Source organism: Pseudophryne corroboree, chromosome 1 (genome assembly GCF_028390025.1).
Source record: "Pseudophryne corroboree isolate aPseCor3 chromosome 1, aPseCor3.hap2, whole genome shotgun sequence".
NCBI classification, from domain to species: domain Eukaryota; kingdom Metazoa; phylum Chordata; class Amphibia; order Anura; family Myobatrachidae; genus Pseudophryne; species Pseudophryne corroboree.
This window is the reverse complement of record NC_086444.1, coordinates 727,351,986-727,370,258: the sequence shown is the minus strand read 5'-3', so window position 1 is coordinate 727,370,258 and position 18,273 is coordinate 727,351,986. Positions and strand designations below refer to the sequence as shown.

At 41.4% G+C, this 18,273-nt stretch overlaps 1 protein-coding gene and 2 pseudogenes across 1 annotated transcript in view; 1 reads left to right on the top strand and 2 right to left on the bottom strand.

Moving 5' to 3' along the window:
- The window catches only part of LOC135046821 (phospholipid-transporting ATPase IK-like), a 1,701,102-nt gene that overhangs the window by 481,468 nt on the left and 1,201,361 nt on the right, over positions 1-18,273 (bottom strand). The window lies entirely within an intron of this gene.
- On the bottom strand, positions 2,391-2,510 carry LOC134933544 (5S ribosomal RNA; annotated as a pseudogene).
- On the top strand, positions 11,077-11,196 carry LOC134933542 (5S ribosomal RNA; annotated as a pseudogene).

Here is an 18,273-nt window from a genome sequence, read left to right as displayed (position 1 = left end):
GTGTCTCTGTACAGTATTTTCTATTTGAGTACTAAGTAGCACAAACAGCTTGTAACGTACTCTGCTCTAAAGGGTACATTCATAAGTGTTATCTTTATCAGTGCCGTAACTAGGTGTGTGCTGAGTGTGCCTTGCACACAGTGCACTTGTGGTGTGAGAGCATAGTGCGCAGTGTGCTCCCAAATGGCCACCCTGTCAGTTTACCATCAATAAATTACCAACACACTATGTAAATGAAGGGCTGATACTACTGTCACTTTGGTTGGGGAAAAGGACTAGAGAGGGCCAGAGTGAATATACATTAAACAGTACAGTACTGTGTTACGGTTTTGCTTGTCAAATGCCCCGACAGTTGGTTATGGAAACAGGTCTTTTCCTGTGTGTGTAATTCTATTGAATGTAAGGTTCTTAAATATATGAATGTTATTAAAAAAAAATGAATGAAGTGTCAAGAAGAAAAAAAACACAAAGGCATTCACACTTTGGGAATCGAAGCTGGGACTCTGAGCATGGGCTTGCCCACGACGCCTGGTGATAGAAACACAAGCTCATGTGTAAATGTAAGCAGTGATCCCTTCCCATGGGTTTTGCTGTATTGACTACGCAACTTGGACGCTCCCTTACAGCACTGTATGCCTAATGTCAATGGACCATTGCTTTAACACGCTCATTTTTGCATCTGTACACGCTATTTTTATTTATTGATTAGTCAACGGACTTGGATGCTTACATAACATCAATGGGCCATTGATTTAACATATTCGCTTGCGTCTGTATACACTAATTTTATTGATTGATTTATTGGCTTTTTTTTTTTATCGACTCTCTCCATCTGACCATTTTTCTGTGTGCATGGTATAAAGTAACATTACAGTCATCACTGACCATTTGCCCGAGCTTGTAGATCAGTCTGCCGCTATTCACTCTACAGTACTGGATTAGTGGCGCATTAGCCAGTGGTGAAGATGTGTATTGCATGCTGCGTATGTAGTCATGCCTCAATTGAACAACCTGAGCTATAGCTTAGGCATGAATTATCCTCCATTTAGCCAGAGAAACAGCAAGGATGAGGGTGACTTCATCTGTATCTACTACCCTGGAGTGTGCCCTGCTCTGTGTAATATATATATATATATATATATATATATGTGGTTGGGGGGAGGGGGTTTAGCGACCAATGGTGTCTATAAGAATCACAATTTAGGTGTATATTTTCAAAGTAAAATACAATTTATTAGTGTGTACAATTTAAAAATGACAAGAAACTTTTTCTAAAAAAACTTTTTCTAAAAAAAAAAAAAAAAAAAATGACAATAAACTTTTTCTAAAAAATGGGATAAAAACTATACATACAGAACTATAAAATACCAGTTAAAAGTGAATAAATAGTAAAAAAGGATTCCTTAACTTGGTATGTAGTCACTGCCAGATAGCCCAACGCGTTTCGTCCTTAAGACTTCATCAAGGGGTGTTGGCAGACTGGGACCAGGCATCTATTTATACCCATACTAATATGGTATCAATTATGACATCATTTCCTGTTGGTACCACATGGTTTTTTGTGACAGACTAAGAATTCTTATTTTACACTAATAAGTGATATATTTTAATAGTACATAAGTTCCAGATGTTAGTTATTTGGTTTGGGAGCAAGTTTAGAGTCCAGAAAGCTGAATAAAACAGTTGTAAGGTGCGCCAGTGCATTTTCCGCCCCACTTCCGGTTTCACGGCGTCGCGTCACTTCCGCCCCACTTCCGGTAGCCGGACTGCGCATGCGCCGGCGGTTTCCAATGCTTACAGTGTCCAGAGGGCTAAGTTCTATATTCACAGTTCTCTTGGCGGCGGCCATCTTTGTGGAGACTTTTCCTTCAGTCTCTCCATGCGGCGGCCATCTTAGTGAAGGGCAGCACTGCAGACATTTATAGTACTTTTTGACGTGGAAATAGAAAATAAATAGAAAAAAGGGGAATTAGTGCATCTAAAACGATGTCAATACAGTACTTCATATTTAGAGCATTATATGATCAAAAAGGGGGATATCAATAATTTTTAAAAGGACACTTACATATTTATAAAAGAAGGAATAGCATAAATATAATAATAATAATATAATAAATATATTATATATAATAAATAATAAATATGTGTGCATATATAATAAATAATAAATATGTGTGCATATAAATAAGGTAATTTATGCATATTGCATATTACAACGTGCAGATTTAGGGTAGTGCATTAAATGTGTTTTAAGCATATTACTATGCTACGTGAGTTTTAAAAGTACAGATCTGGGCGGTGAGGGAAGGGATGGTATTCGGTGTGCATTGCTTTCGTGCTTTTTTTATCTAAAAAACTGACATGCTCATGTAGGCTTTTTTTAGTTAGTTTAATTACAGTACCTGATATTCCCAGGTGGTCTCCCTGTTCTGGTACTGATCAGGCCCGACACTGCTTCGCTTCCAAGATCGGACGAGATTGGGCGTGTCCAGTGTGGTTTGACTGTAAGAATCACTTACCTTACATGTGTCAGTGTTATTTATATAACTTTGCACGTTACAGCGGATTGTGGTGATGGTGGGTGGGTGGGCGGTGGGGGGGGGGGAGGTAAGGGATGGGGGGGGGGGTAAGGTGGAGTGGGGGGGGGGGTTGGTGGTGGGGAGTGGGGGGAGGAGGGGTAGGGGGGGGGGGTGGCTGATAGGTTAAATGAGATGTTAAAGATCCGACCGTGTGGTCCTGATGCCAGGATTAAGATTACAGGAACGGCGCAATTTCATAGTAGTCGTTGAAACCCTTTGGATGAAGTGTCTGTAGTTGGAAGATCCAGTACATTTCTCTGCGTGATAGTCTGTTGGCCAAATCGCCACCTCTTTCTCCCAGTTTCACAAGTTCAATAGCTTTAAAAGTCAGTGCTTCTGGGTTTGAGTCATGTACTAAATTGAAATGTCTGGATACTGTATGCGTTTCTATTTTATTCTTAATGTTACGGACGTGTTCTTGGATTCTCATTTTGAGTGGTCTCTTAGTCTTTCCCACATATTGCTTTCCGCACCCACATTCTAAAAGGTAGATCACTGATTGGGTATTACAGTTTATAAAGTCTTTGATTTTGTAAGTTTCCCTTTTTTCAGTGTCCGTGAAAGTTTTTCTTACTGGATGTAAATACCGGCAGATGTTGCACCTGCCGCACTTATAAGATCCAGTGCATTTCGGCATTCTTAGATCTTCTTTAATATCCTTACGTAACATGCTGGGTGCTAGTGTATCTTTAAGATTTTTTGATTTTCTGAAGATGATCTCGGGGCGAGGAGGTAGAATTTCTTTGAGTACGGGATCCATTAATAAGATTCCCCAATGGTTCTTGAGTGAGTCTCTAATGGTTTTTTCATGACGATTATATGTGGTGATAAAGGAGACGGAGTCCTTTTTCGTTTCTTTGGTTTTATATTCTAGTAGTGTGGATCTCTCTAGAGCTTTTGCTTTAGTAGCTGCCTCTGTTATAATATTCACTGGGTACTCTTTATCCTCGAATCTTTGTTTGTATTTCTCGATTTGGGCTTCGCATTCTTCCTGGTTAGTGCAGTTTCTTTTTATCCTGTTAAATTGGGAGAAGGGGATATTATTTTTCCATTTCTTTAAATGATTGCTTCTGTAGTGTAGATAGCTGTTCGTGTCTACTTGCTTGATAAAGTTTTTTGTCTCGATTTTACTGCCCCTACCCATTAAAACCAGATCCAGAAATTCAATAGACTCTTGGTTGATCTTGGATGTAAAAACGAGATTCATATCATTGTTGCTCAGATGTTCCAGGAATTCATAAAATCTTTCTTCTGTTCCATCCCAGATGATTAAAATGTCATCTATATAGCGACGGTAAAAGATTAAATGTTCCTTAAAATCATGTTCGCCGTATATAAAATTCTTCTCCCAGCTGCCCATAAAAAGATTAGCGAAACTTGGTGCAAAAATTGTACCCATCGCGGTCCCACATCGTTGTAAATAAAAGTCTTCTAAAAATTTAAAATAATTGTGTTGAAGGATAAAAAACATGACATCACAGATAAAATCTTTATGGGAGGTTGTTAGTGTTGTATCATTCTCCAAGAAATCTCTGCATGCGGTTACACCTTTTTGGTGATCTATGCAGGTGTACAATGACTGAACATCTATTGTTGCCCACTTGAAGGTGTCCTTCCACACAAAATCTTTTAGGGAGTTCAATACGGAAGTGGTGTCCTTTAAAAATGATGGTAAATCTTTTACGAGGTGTTTTAGAAAGACATCTACATATTCTGACAAATTGGATGTAAGAGAGTCGATACCCGCCACAATGGGTCTTCCGGGCGGGTTTTCCAGATTTTTGTGGATCTTTGGCAGGAAATAAAAAATAGGGGTAATGGGGTCTGATTTGAACAAAAATTGGAATTCTTCCTTCGTAAGAATGTCCGTACGTAGACCACGCACTAGTAATGTTCTCAGTTCTTCAATGAAAGCATTTTTAGGGTCATTAGATAATTTTATGTAGGAAGCGTTGTCTCCCAATAGTCTCTCTGCTTCTGTGATATACTTATCACGGTCCATTATGACCAGACCCCCCCCTTTGTCAGCCTGTTTTAAAACGATTTCCTTGTTTTTTTGTAGCTTTTTTAGTGCTTCTTTTTCTCTATTCGTGATGTTCTTCTCCTTTATTTTCTCTAGATCGGTGTCACATAGGTCCTTTTTCACCATTTCATAAAAAATATCGATGTTACTCCCTTTTGATTCTAATGGATAAAACTTAGAAGTGGGTTTTAAACCTGATTTTGATTGGGTTTCGTAGTTACTAATAATAGCATTATCTTTCTTTAAAAAGTGTCTCTTCAGTGTGAGTTTTCTGATGAACTTGTTTAAGTCGATGAAGGTCTCAAATTTATTGAGACCTCCTGTGGGTGCGAATGTGAGACCTTTGTTGAGCAATGAGACTTCCGGTTTTGATAGTGCATGTTTTGAAAGGTTAAATATTCCTTTTTCCTTTGTATCCGTCATTATGGTGCTCTTTTCTTGTTCTCTCTTCCTCCTACTGCCCCATTTTCCTCTTCTTCTGTATATCTTCTTTTTAGTGGTGATGCCAGGCGAACGTCCTCTTTCAGGGAGTTTCCTGTGGTTTCTTTTGGTCTTGTTCCTGTTCTCTGGGCTAAAAAAGCCTGGTCACTATTAGAGTTGAAACGTTGTAATGTTGTGAATCTGTTCTGTAACCTTACAGTTGGTGATGGTGATATTCCTTCTTGATTCCGTGATGGTCTTCTTTTTATTGGAACGGTTTTCCAATACTGTCTGTCTGTTCTGTTTATTTGCTGATTCATGGTTCCAAACCTACTCCAATTCTTTATTTTTCCTTGTTCGTAGTCTGTTTTGTCCCTTATAAATTTCTTTTCTTTATTCTTGGTGACTTCTCCTTCGATATGCTCCATTTTTTTATGAAGAACTTTTTCATTAATTTTATAGTCCTCTTTATCTTTAAAAGGTTCCAGTTCAGTTTCTTTATGTTGGATACTCTTTTCTAATTCTGAGAGGGAGTTCTTCTTTTCCTCGATCAAGAGTTTCATGAGTTCAATGGAGCAATTATGTAATGTTTTATCCCATATTTCCAAAAAAGCAGCGTCAAGATTACCGAATGTGGGTTGTTTAAGGAGTCTAAGTCCCCTAGGAATTCTATTAACTGATATGTAATGTTCCAAACCCTTGATATCCCACCACGTTTTCACTTCCTTGGTGAGGAGTCTTTCTATGCCCCAAAATAATTCATCTAAATCACATGGTGGTGAGGGTTCATTTATGTGTTGTTTTTCATTAAATATTTTTTGGCACCAATTTTGTCTTTTGGTTGCTCTATCTGAATTCCTCCACATTTTTCTAAAAACGTTGTGATACACCAGGCAGCAGTAAAAAGTACTTGCCCAAAATTTTAAAAATAGAAAAAATTACTGCGCCACTTGTGTTCATCAACGTTAGATGTAAATAAAAACAATATTTATCTGACACTCCCTAGAATTTTAAAAAAGGGCGTCTGCTTACCCCCTAACAGGGATGGCGGTTCCCTGTGTAAGAAAGTTACATGTGGTTGGGGGGAGGGGGTTTAGCGACCAATGGTGTCTATAAGAATCACAATTTAGGTGTATATTTTCAAAGTAAAATACAATTTATTAGTGTGTACAATTTAAAAATGACAAGAAACTTTTTCTAAAAAAACTTTTTCTAAAAAAAAAAAAAAAAAAAAAATGACAAGAAACTTTTTCTAAAAAATGGGATAAAAACTATACATACAGAACTATAAAATACCAGTTAAAAGTGAATAAATAGTAAAAAAGGATTCCTTAACTTGGTATGTAGTCACTGCCAGATAGCCCAACGCGTTTCGTCCTTAAGACTTCATCAAGGGGTGTTGGCAGACTGGGACCAGGCATCTATTTATACCCATACTAATATGGTATCAATTATGACATCATTTCCTGTTTACAGGAACGGCGCAATTTCATAGTAGTCGTTGAAACCCTTTGGATGAAGTGTCTGTAGTTGGAAGATCCAGTACATTTCTCTGCGTGATAGTCTGTTGGCCAAATCGCCACCTCTTTCTCCCAGTTTCACAAGTTCAATAGCTTTAAAAGTCAGTGCTTCTGGGTTTGAGTCATGTACTAAATTGAAATGTCTGGATACTGTATGCGTTTCTATTTTATTCTTAATGTTACGGACGTGTTCTTGGATTCTCATTTTGAGTGGTCTCTTAGTCTTTCCCACATATTGCTTTCCGCACCCACATTCTAAAAGGTAGATCACTGATTGGGTATTACAGTTTATAAAGTCTTTGATTTTGTAAGTTTCCCTTTTTTCAGTGTCCGTGAAAGTTTTTCTTACTGGATGTAAATACCGGCAGATGTTGCACCTGCCGCACTTACAACTGTTTTATTCAGCTTTCTGGACTCTAAACTTGCTCCCAAACCAAATAACTAACATCTGGAACTTATGTACTATTAAAATATATCACTTATTAGTGTAAAATAAGAATTCTTAGTCTGTCACAAAAAACCATGTGGTACCAACAGGAAATGATGTCATAATTGATACCATATTAGTATGGGTATAAATAGATGCCTGGTCCCAGTCTGCCAACACCCCTTGATGAAGTCTTAAGGACGAAACGCGTTGGGCTATCTGGCAGTGACTACATACCAAGTTAAGAAATCCTTTTTTACTATTTATTCACTTTTAACTGGTATTTTATAGTTCTGTATGTATAGTTTTTATCCCATTTTTTAGAAAAAGTTTATTGTCATTTTTTTTTTTTTTTTTAGAAAAAGTTTTTTTAGAAAAAGTTTCTTGTCATTTTTAAATTGTACACACTAATAAATTGTATTTTACTTTGAAAATATACACCTAAATTGTGATTCTTATAGACACCATTGGTCGCTAAACCCCCTCCCCCCAACCACATGTAACTTTCTTACACAGGGAACCGCCATCCCTGTTAGGGGGTAAGCAGACGCCCTTTTTTAAAATTCTAGGGAGTGTCAGATAAATATTGTTTTTATTTACATCTAACGTTGATGAACACAAGTGGCGCAGTAATTTTTTCTATTTTTAAAATTTTGGGCAAGTACTTTTTACTGCTGCCTGGTGTATCACAACGTTTTTAGAAAAATGTGGAGGAATTCAGATAGAGCAACCAAAAGACAAAATTGGTGCCAAAAAATATTTAATGAAAAACAACACATAAATGAACCCTCACCACCATGTGATTTAGATGATTTATTTTGGGGCATAGAAAGACTCCTCACCAAGGAAGTGAAAACGTGGTGGGATATCAAGGGTTTGGAACATTACATATCAGTTAATAGAATTCCTAGGGGACTTAGACTCCTTAAACAACCCACATTCGGTAATCTTGACGCTGCTTTTTTGGAAAAATGGGATAAAACATTACATAATTGCTCCATTGAACTCATGAAACTCTTGATCGAGGAAAAGAAGAACTCCCTCTCAGAATTAGAAAAGAGTATCCAACATAAAGAAACTGAACTGGAACCTTTTAAAGATAAAGAGGACTATAAAATTAATGAAAAAGTTCTTCATAAAAAAATGGAGCATATCGAAGGAGAAGTCACCAAGAATAAAGAAAAGAAATTTATAAGGGACAAAACAGACTACGAACAAGGAAAAATAAAGAATTGGAGTAGGTTTGGAACCATGAATCAGCAAATAAACAGAACAGACAGACAGTATTGGAAAACCGTTCCAATAAAAAGAAGACCATCACGGAATCAAGAAGGAATATCACCATCACCAACTGTAAGGTTACAGAACAGATTCACAACATTACAACGTTTCAACTCTAATAGTGACCAGGCTTTTTTAGCCCAGAGAACAGGAACAAGACCAAAAGAAACCACAGGAAACTCCCTGAAAGAGGACGTTCGCCTGGCATCACCACTAAAAAGAAGATATACAGAAGAAGAGGAAAACGGGGCAGTAGGAGGAAGAGAGAACAAGAAAAGAGCACCATAATGACGGATACAAAGGAAAAAGGAATATTTAACCTTTCAAAACATGCACTATCAAAACCGGAAGTCTCATTGCTCAACAAAGGTCTCACATTCGCACCCACAGGAGGTCTCAATAAATTTGAGACCTTCATCGACTTAAACAAGTTCATCAGAAAACTCACACTGAAGAGACACTTTTTAAAGAAAGATAATGCTATTATTAGTAACTACGAAACCCAATCAAAATCAGGTTTAAAACCCACTTCTAAGTTTTATCCATTAGAATCAAAAGGGAGTAACATCGATATTTTTTATGAAATGGTGAAAAAGGACCTATGTGACACCGATCTAGAGAAAATAAAGGAGAAGAACATCACGAATAGAGAAAAAGAAGCACTAAAAAAGCTACAAAAAAACAAGGAAATTGTTTTAAAACAGGCTGACAAAGGGGGGGGTCTGGTCATAATGGACCGTGATAAGTATATCACAGAAGCAGAGAGACTATTGGGAGACAACGCTTCCTACATAAAATTATCTAATGACCCTAAAAATGCTTTCATTGAAGAACTGAGAACATTACTAGTGCGTGGTCTACGTACGGACATTCTTACGAAGGAAGAATTCCAATTTTTGTTCAAATCAGACCCCATTACCCCTATTTTTTATTTCCTGCCAAAGATCCACAAAAATCTGGAAAACCCGCCCGGAAGACCCATTGTGGCGGGTATCGACTCTCTTACATCCAATTTGTCAGAATATGTAGATGTCTTTCTAAAACCCCTCGTAAAAGATTTACCATCATTTTTAAAGGACACCACTTCCGTATTGAACTCCCTAAAAGATTTTGTGTGGAAGGACACCTTCAAGTGGGCAACAATAGATGTTCAGTCATTGTACACCTGCATAGATCACCAAAAAGGTGTAACCGCATGCAGAGATTTCTTGGAGAATGATACAACACTAACAACCTCCCATAAAGATTTTATCTGTGATGTCATGTTTTTTATCCTTCAACACAATTATTTTAAATTTTTAGAAGACTTTTATTTACAACGATGTGGGACCGCGATGGGTACAATTTTTGCACCAAGTTTCGCTAATCTTTTTATGGGCAGCTGGGAGAAGAATTTTATATACGGCGAACATGATTTTAAGGAACATTTAATCTTTTACCGTCGCTATATAGATGACATTTTAATCATCTGGGATGGAACAGAAGAAAGATTTTATGAATTCCTGGAACATCTGAGCAACAATGATATGAATCTCGTTTTTACATCCAAGATCAACCAAGAGTCTATTGAATTTCTGGATCTGGTTTTAATGGGTAGGGGCAGTAAAATCGAGACAAAAAACTTTATCAAGCAAGTAGACACGAACAGCTATCTACACTACAGAAGCAATCATTTAAAGAAATGGAAAAATAATATCCCCTTCTCCCAATTTAACAGGATAAAAAGAAACTGCACTAACCAGGAAGAATGCGAAGCCCAAATCGAGAAATACAAACAAAGATTCGAGGATAAAGAGTACCCAGTGAATATTATAACAGAGGCAGCTACTAAAGCAAAAGCTCTAGAGAGATCCACACTACTAGAATATAAAACCAAAGAAACGAAAAAGGACTCCGTCTCCTTTATCACCACATATAATCGTCATGAAAAAACCATTAGAGACTCACTCAAGAACCATTGGGGAATCTTATTAATGGATCCCGTACTCAAAGAAATTCTACCTCCTCGCCCCGAGATCATCTTCAGAAAATCAAAAAATCTTAAAGATACACTAGCACCCAGCATGTTACGTAAGGATATTAAAGAAGATCTAAGAATGCCGAAATGCACTGGATCTTATAAGTGCGGCAGGTGCAACATCTGCCGGTATTTACATCCAGTAAGAAAAACTTTCACGGACACTGAAAAAAGGGAAACTTACAAAATCAAAGACTTTATAAACTGTAATACCCAATCAGTGATCTACCTTTTAGAATGTGGGTGCGGAAAGCAATATGTGGGAAAGACTAAGAGACCACTCAAAATGAGAATCCAAGAACACGTCCGTAACATTAAGAATAAAATAGAAACGCATACAGTATCCAGACATTTCAATTTAGTACATGACTCAAACCCAGAAGCACTGACTTTTAAAGCTATTGAACTTGTGAAACTGGGAGAAAGAGGTGGCGATTTGGCCAACAGACTATCACGCAGAGAAATGTACTGGATCTTCCAACTACAGACACTTCACCCAAAGGGTTTCAACGACTACTATGAAATTGCGCCGTTCCTGTAATCTTAATCCTGGCATCAGGACCACACGGTCGGATCTTTAACATCTCATTTAACCTATCAGCCACCCCCCCCCCTACCCCTCCTCCCCCCACTCCCCACCACCAACCCCCCCCCCCCCCCCCACTCCACCTTACCCCCCCCCCCATCCCTTACCTCCCCCCCCCCACCCCCCACCCCCCCCCCCCCCCGCCCACCCACCCACCATCACCACAATCCGCTGTAACGTGCAAAGTTATATAAATAACACTGACACATGTAAGGTAAGTGATTCTTACAGTCAAACCACACTGGACACGCCCAATCTCGTCCGATCTTGGAAGCGAAGCAGTGTCGGGCCTGATCAGTACCAGAACAGGGAGACCACCTGGGAATATCAGGTACTGTAATTAAACTAACTAAAAAAAGCCTACATGAGCATGTCAGTTTTTTAGATAAAAAAAGCACGAAAGCAATGCACACCGAATACCATCCCTTCCCTCACCGCCCAGATCTGTACTTTTAAAACTCACGTAGCATAGTAATATGCTTAAAACACATTTAATGCACTACCCTAAATCTGCACGTTGTAATATGCAATATGCATAAATTACCTTATTTATATGCACACATATTTATTATTTATTATATATGCACACATATTTATTATTTATTATATATAATATATTTATTATATTATTATTATTATATTTATGCTATTCCTTCTTTTATAAATATGTAAGTGTCCTTTTAAAAATTATTGATATCCCCCTTTTTGATCATATAATGCTCTAAATATGAAGTACTGTATTGACATCGTTTTAGATGCACTAATTCCCCTTTTTTCTATTTATTTTCTATTTCCACGTCAAAAAGTACTATAAATGTCTGCAGTGCTGCCCTTCACTCAGATGGCCGCCGCATGGAGAGACTGAAGGAAAAGTCTCCACAAAGATGGCCGCCGCCAAGAGAACTGTGAATATAGAACTTAGCCCTCTGGACACTGTAAGCATTGGAAACCGCCGGCGCATGCGCAGTCCGGCTACCGGAAGTGGGGCGGAAGTGACGCGACGCCGTGAAACCGGAAGTGGGGCGGAAAATGCACTGGCGCACCTTACAACTGTTTTATTCAGCTTTCTGGACTCTAAACTTGCTCCCAAACCAAATAACTAACATCTGGAACTTATGTACTATTAAAATATATCACTTATTAGTGTAAAATAAGAATTCTTAGTCTGTCACAAAAAACCATGTGGTACCAACAGGAAATGATGTCATAATTGATACCATATTAGTATGGGTATAAATAGATGCCTGGTCCCAGTCTGCCAACACCCCTTGATGAAGTCTTAAGGACGAAACGCGTTGGGCTATCTGGCAGTGACTACATACCAAGTTAAGGAATCCTTTTTTACTATTTATTCACTTTTAACTGGTATTTTATAGTTCTGTATGTATAGTTTTTATCCCATTTTTTAGAAAAAGTTTATTGTCATTTTTTTTTTTTTTTTTAGAAAAAGTTTTTTTAGAAAAAGTTTCTTGTCATTTTTAAATTGTACACACTAATAAATTGTATTTTACTTTGAAAATATACACCTAAATTGTGATTCTTATAGACACCATTGGTCGCTAAACCCCCTCCCCCCAACCACATGTAACTTTCTTACACAGGGAACCGCCATCCCTGTTAGGGGGTAAGCAGACGCCCTTTTTAAAATTCTAGGGAGTGTCAGATAAATATTGTTTTTATTTACATCTAACGTTGATGAACACAAGTGGCGCAGTAATTTTTTCTATTTTTATATATATATATATATATATATTGTGACAAAGATCACAAACACAGGGACTCAGATGAACACTTTTGTTGTTTATTTTGAACAGAAGGTCACCACATAGCAAGTGAAAACCATATGCAGTCGGTATACAGGCAGTAACATACAGGCACTCTCAGCATAGCAGACTCTTAATAGGCTCCAGTGATCCCTAGTCTAACCCACACAACCCATCATATCACTTGGGTAGCTATTCCACCGTCAAGAGCAAGGTGACTCTGCCCTGGAAACCCTTATATCAGGAAATTCCAGGCAGGGCCGGATTAACAATGGGGCGGATGGAGCTGCAGCTCCAGGCCCCCCCCACTAAAATTGGCCCACAGGATCCCCTGCTGTTGGTAACAGGAAAAAAATGTTTTTCCTATTACAACACATCAGCAGCACTAGACAGCCTCAGAAGTCCTCCCTGAGCCGAAAGATTTCTCTGCTTCTCCCCTGCGCCATGATCTCACACAGGCGCCGTGCCTCCCCTCCACTGGGTACAACAGCAGCAGCCAGCGGTGTACTTGCCTGCCAGGTCGCAAGGTGACAGTCCTGTGACCCCTCTGCCGTCCCGGCTAGTGGTGCTTGCTAAATGGTAGGGGTTCCCCCCCTCCACCCCCCAAGAGGGCGTGGTCACGGGTCCGTGATTAGGCCACGCCCCCAACTTTTCCTGGTTGGTCTGTCTGCTCCTGCTCTGTCGGCATAGCAAGCTCAGTGACTGGGGAAAACGGGGGAAAGTGAGAGGGCTGTGGGGAAAAGGGTATATGTGTTGGCCCTTCCAGGCAGGAGGTGTGTGTAGGGAATGGGGTGAACAGGGTGGCTGAGTGTGTGTGTATGGTGACACTGGAGGGGAAATGCTGTGTGGAAGGGGGGGGGGAGAGCTGGGAGAAACTGTGGAAGGGGGAGGGAGAGCTGGGAGAAACAGGCTTTTTGTATGTATGTATTTGTATGTGTAGGGACTGGGGAACAGGCTGTGTGTGTGTGTGTGTGTGTGTGTGTGTGTCTGTGTGTGTAGGGACTGGGGAACAGGCTTTGTGTGTGTGTGTGTGTGTGTGTGTGTGTGTGTGTGTGGGGACTGGGGAACAGGCTGTGTGTGTGTGTGTGTGTGTGTGTGTGTGTGTAGGGACTGGGGAACAGGCTTTGTGTGTGTGTGTGTGTGTGTGTGTGTGTGTGTGTGTAGGGACTGGGTAAACAGATTGGGCGTGTGTAGGGAGTGGGGGGGGGGAACAGACTGTGTGTGTGGTGATATGGGCATGTTGGTGGGGTTGGTTGCATGCAGCGACTCTGGGTTGCTCACATTGACGTCCATAGACGTGATCTGCACGTCTATGGACGCTCAGTCCATGTGCATTCGGCTGCACTATGTGCACTGGGAGGGGCAGTGTTGGAGTGTTGGGAGGGTCGCTGCTCGTCCAGCTCAGGGGATCCTGCCAGTGGCGGTTTTAGGTGCGGGCTAGCAGGACGGGCACCCGGGTCACTGTGGCCTGAGGCCCCTGCCAGTGCCATTAGCACCCGTCCGCTGCCTGCACCACAGTGCCCCTCATTGCTTCCTGCTCCGGCCGGCCGCCCCCCATCCTGGCCACTTCACGCTGCCTGCACCCCACCGCGGGAGTATGACAAGAACATAGAGCCGGGGGACCACAGGCGCCGAATGGTCAGTGACGGCTAGCTAGCGCAATTTGTATAATGGGCTACCTGTTGCTATGTGTATAAGGCGCTACCTGGTGCAGTTTGTATAACAGGCTCTACCTGGCGACACGTGTATAAAAGGGGCTCCACCTAGCATAACGTGAATAAAAGAAAGGGGTTCTACCTGGCATAACGAGAATAAAAGGGGCTCTACATGGCGTATTGTGTATAAGGGGCTCTACCCCTAGTCACAACCCCACTGTTGCTGGTCAACCCTCTGCTACGGTACACAGTAGGCCCTTCAGAAATTTCAGCCCCAGGCCCATGTGGTCCTTAATCTGGCACTGATTCCAGGTGCTGCTGATCACACACCTGGGAATCTGCTAGTGCTTCCAAAACCTGGTCTGGCTCCTCCACATTACTTTCACATGGAAAAATGCTGTCACTGCCACACTCCGCTCCCCTTAGCTTCAACCACCCTGGTGAAGCTATACTATTTTCAGGCGAGCTTTCTGTCTCGCCCACCCCTACCTGTGTCATCTGCCCAGGTACACAGCCTTCTACTATCATCCAGAGGTCACCTTCTTCCTCCTCCCCTAGCTTCACCATAGGGTTGCTTGGAGGAACAGGACCTACAAACCTCCTGGAAAGGGCATCGGCATTGAGGTGCAGTTTCCCTGAATGATGCCTCACCTCAAACTTAAATGGCTGCAAAGCCAAAAACCAACAGGTCACACAAACATTCACCTCTTTGTATGCATACACTGTAAGGGTGCATGGTCTGTGACCAACAAAACTCTTGTCCCAATACATAATACCTTAATGACTCAACTGTCCATTTAATGGCAAAGCACTCCTGCTCTACAGTTGAGTACCTGCGCTCCCTGGGCAATAATTTATGGCTACGGTAGAGGATGGGCTTCTCCTCTCCATCTACCTCTTGGGATAAGACTGCTCCTTATCTTGTCCCAGAGGCATCCATTTGTAACACAAATTGTTTCTTAAAGTCAGGAGCTTGCAAGACAGGCTCAGTACACAAAGCTCATCTTAAATACTGCCAAGCTGTTTCCACTGGTCCAGACCACATTAACTTGTCTGGGAATTATTTTTTAAGACATTTGGTTAGTGGAGCCGCTCTAGCGGCGAAATCTCGAATGAACCTGCGATAATATCCAACCAAATCCAGAAATGGCCTAAATTGTGATTTGCATTTAGGGCTAGACAAGGTGAGGACTGCTTCTACCTTACTAGGCTGAGGTTTAACCTGTCCTCTGCCCACAATGTACCCCAAATACTTGGCCTCAATCATACCAATGGCACATTTCTCAGGGTTGGCGGCAGGGCCGGTTCTACCATTAGGCAGCTTTAGGCAGCTGCCTAGGGGCGCCGGCCCCTGGAGGGCGCCACTGAATTCATCTAGAAAAAAACTTAAAGATGTCTCTGTATGTGACCTCCTCCTTGTACACTGTGCTGGCTGCTGCTGTGGGTCTAATATGGTGCAGCCGCCGCCATAAGGCTTTACCACATAGTGCCTCAGTGCTTCCTCCTGTTGACACGTGTAACATCAAGTCATGTGAGGACACATAGAAGGTGGATGTATCTATGACTCCCGAGAGGCACCCCCACAGCCACTCCTCATAGCCCTATTGCACCTCCTCCAGACCCCTGGATCCCGGCTCTCCAGCAGCAAGCAGCACCTAACTACATGTCTGCACCCAGCAGCGTTGCTGTAATGCTGCTGCCACCTGTAAGAGGAACCATGGCAATTATGAAGGAAAACATGAAACAACTTTAGTGTAAGTAACCTATGGGGGTTCTGCAGGACCACAGACAGTACAGATCTTACCGCCTAATGGATGGTTTGCACATAATAGAGAAAACACAGGCACTGGGGCACAATACAGTACATATGGAGGAGGTGGGGTTAGTAATGAACTTACGGATGGGGGGGATGGAACACAATAAGGAGCATACCGGTGTATGTGTAAGTGTATATATATATATATATATATATATATATATATATACACAAACAATTACATATCCCACCAGACCCCATGTGCAGATGCTGTGCTGGGGGTTTTGGAGTTTAGGTAGTGGGGGTTTAAAAGTTTAGGGGGCGCTAGGCTGAAGCTTTGCCTAGGGTGCAGTGAGACCTTGCACCGGCCCTGGTTGGCGGTAAACCCGTGTGCCCGTAGAGACTGTAAAACGGCTTCTACCTTTGGTAGGTGTGACTGCCAGTCAGAGCTGAAAAAAACAATGTTATCTAAATATGCAGTCGCATATTCCTTGTGGGGCTGCAGCAACTTATTCATAGCTCTCTGGAAGGTTGCTGGGGCACCATGTAAACCAAATGGGAGCATTTTATATTGGAATAAACCTTCTGGGGTAGAGAAGGCTGTTTTTGCCTTAGCAGCTTCTGTAAACGGAATCTGCCAATAATCTTTTGTCAAATCAAGTGTAGTGATATACTGACTATTGGCTACATTTTCTACCAACTCATCAACCCAGGGCATAGGGTAAGAATCAAACCGGGACACTTGAATTAATTTACGGAAGTCATTGCAGAACCGTATGGCACCTGAAGGCTTCGGTACTAGGACAATTGGATCATACCACTCACTGGTGGATTCTTCTATAACCCCTAGGCGTAACATATCTTCCACCTCCTGCTTTACTGCTGCCTGCTTTGGGTATACGATATGACCTCTGTTTAATGACCACCCCGGATGGAGTCACAGCATCACATTAGATGATCTGTGTCTTTCCTGGAATGGCAGAGCACACATCTTTGTAGCGTTTCGCCAAGTTCACCACTTCCCGTTTCTGTCCAGGAGTAAGCATGACTTCAGAGGGTACCTGGCATTCCGAAATCTTTTTAGCTACCAAAGTGGGCCGATTGGGAATTTCCTTCCAGGGTTTTAACAGGATTACATGGTAGACATGTGCCTCCTTCCTTCTTCCCTCCTGTTGGACCCTGTAATTGACCGGTCCCACTGCCTCAATGATCTCATAAGGGCCCGCCATTGTGCATACATCTTGCTTTCTGTGGTGGGCACCAGCACTAACACATTTTGTCTCCCGGACTAAAGAACTGGTTGAATGAGGTGACATCATACATCTGTTTCTGAAGTTGTTGGGCCCATTTCCATGTGTTCGTTTAGTAGTGGCGCAATCTGCCTTAGACGGCCACAAACTGAACATCATTAGGGTCCGGGCAAGGTTGTTCTTCCCACCCTTCATTTAAGAGATCTAGAATTCCTCTGGGCTGTCTCCCATAGAGGAGCTCAAATGGACTAAACCCTGTAGAGGATTGGGGTACCCCTCTGACCGCAAACATGGAGTAAGGTATGAGCAGATCCCAATCTCGATTTTCTTGTGACACTGCCCTCTTTATAATTTGCTTAAGGGTTTTATTAAATCTTTCTACCAGGCCATCTGTCTGCAGGTGGTACACCGAGGTGGCAATTCTGTTTACGTTTAGCAACCGACATAAATCTTTCATGAGTTTAGACACGAAAGGTGTACCTTGGTCCGTTAAGACCTCTTTCGGTATTCCAAAGCAGGTATAAATGGTTAGTAGTTCTCTGGCAATAATGCCAGATTTCATATTGCACAGGGGAATAACCTCTGGGTCAGGGACATGCAGTCAGGGGAGGCAGTGCCTCCCCTGTCATTAATGATTAAATTAAAACAAAGAAGATACTTCTGTCACATATTCTGTGTCATTAGTATCTTCTTTATATTAATGTAATAATTTTTTCAGTTTAAATCTTGTTTAATTTGATTTAGGAGGCACAATGAATGGTGCCTCTCGCTGTCAATTATAAATGTCCAGAAGCAGGGGGCGGACAGGGGGCGGGGCCAAGCAGAGGGCTGTAAAGGCTCATAAAAAAACAGTGCAAGGGGCCTCAGCGCAGGGATGTGCTTTCAGCCTATATGAAAGCACACCCTTGTCACTGAAGGCAGATGTGATTGGGCACCAGATTCAGCACTGACAGTGACTGGATCCAGTCACTGTCAGTGCGGTACAGGGAGGGAGAA